The following is a 1,945-nucleotide window of genomic DNA, read 5'->3' on the forward strand; positions in this document are numbered from 1 at the left end:
TGTTACAGTGTGATGGCATGAGGGCGTGATGACCATTTGCATATTACCTCTTTATTATATAGGAATATATAGCTATTGCTCACACACACACACACACACACACACACACACACACGTTAATTCTCTGTCCTTGTACTCCCTTTGCTGCACTTTCCTTTTTCCATGGAGGAACAGTGCTCTCCACCTGGTGCATTCTGGGGTCCCACAGCACTGGAGAGGAGTCCACTGTCCAGCAGCTGCCACCAGACAGGCCGATTCATCCATCTCTTGCTCCACAGGATGCAGCTTGTGTCTGCAAAGTGGTACGATCAAAGGGACTATGTCTTCATTGAATTTTGTGTTGAAGACAGTAAAAATCTTAATGTAATTTTTTGAAAAATCCAAACATACAACCAGTTGTCTTGGAGGAAGTGATAATTTTAAACAACCAATGAACTTATATGCTTATATGCATAACTCATGGACACAGACAATGGGGTGGTGAGGGCCTTGGCAGGAGGCAGGGGGAGGATAGGAGTGGGCTGGAAGAAGTTAATGGGAGGAAAAGGAGAACTTATGCAATACTTTCAACAATAAAGATTAATAAATAGGTAAATAAATAAAAATACCCCCCAAAATTTTTTTTAAACATTTAAATGAAATTGATCTTCTTAACTGCATTGATCCAAATAATCCCAAGCATAAAAGAATGGAAATATTAGTTTTATGTTGTTTAGGAAAAGGAGAATCTGGCCAGTCATGGCCAAAGTTAACGAAAGATAGTGCAAAGCTTAATCGGCTTAGTGTGGAATTCAGTAATTGGAGAGACTGGGAAGATTCAGATGAAAATATGTTCAGTTTGATTGTTTCTCTGAGATGATGAACAACTTGGGTGGTGATGAAGATGTAGATTTACCAAAGTAGATGGAGAAGATGATGATTCACAAGACAGTGATGATGAAAAAATGCCAGATCTGAAGTAAGTAATGTTGTCTTCACTGGATTTTGAAGAAGAAAAATAACTTCTATGCAAAATTATATAATTGAAAGAATTCCTGAGTTGATAGCTTTAAAGGTAGATGCTGCATTTGCCTCCTTTAATGCATTTTTCAACCTGTTGTTTTTTTAAGGCTTCATATGTACCATTGCATGGAGCAATAAGTCAGCAAAGGCAATAAACTTATGCATGAACATTTCCCAAACTTTGATGTTGTTGAAGTCCTAGGCAATTGATACAGCAGTTGTGATAAATAAAAACTTCCCACTGTAGTCTCCTTTACTTCATAACATAGGTACTAACATGACAGGACACTCTTGGATTACAGAAAGATAATTAAGTTTTAGATTTTAGAATATGAACTCAAGCTGGCTGAAACAAATTGGTTGACATCTTAAATTGGTAACTTATTGTTCCTCTGGTATATTCTTCAGGATTGTTCCATTAAAGTTTTTTTTTTTTAATTTACTTCACATTATTGTCAGTGTTTCAAATGTATCTAAGTGAATGCCCTAATTTAGATGGTTTTTGAAGCCTGTACTTATGGTATTATTTGATCCTTAAACTTTTACTTCACTTAGCCTGGAGGATGAAGAAAGGCTGTTCATTGCTGCTTGAGAGTCTGTACATTTAGACCAAATTTGTATTTGTACTGTCAGTATGGCAAATGAGTGAAAAAAATGTTAATATATTATTGGATTTTTAATTTCTTTTATATTTTATTTTATTTATTTATTTTTAATATTTATTGTTGAAAGTATTACATAGGTCCCTCTTTTTTCCCCATTGACCTCTTCTAGCCTGCCCCAGCCCCCCAACCTAGGCCTTCACCACCCTATTGTTTGTGTCCATGGGTATTTCTTTTTTTGATACAGCTTGTACCAGGGCTAAAAAACCTCAATTTTTGTTCATAACAGTGGGGATTTTTTTAATGTCTACATATTTTCTAATGAACTGTTGAAAACTTAA

General features: G+C 35.7%; 1 pseudogene; it reads left to right on the top strand.

Moving 5' to 3' along the window:
• Positions 1–279: 279 nt before the first annotated feature.
• On the top strand, positions 280–962 carry LOC103299445 (prostaglandin E synthase 3-like; annotated as a pseudogene).
• Positions 963–1,945: the final 983 nt, after the last annotated feature.

This window comes from Eptesicus fuscus, chromosome 5 (assembly GCF_027574615.1).
Source record: "Eptesicus fuscus isolate TK198812 chromosome 5, DD_ASM_mEF_20220401, whole genome shotgun sequence".
NCBI classification, from domain to species: domain Eukaryota; kingdom Metazoa; phylum Chordata; class Mammalia; order Chiroptera; family Vespertilionidae; genus Eptesicus; species Eptesicus fuscus.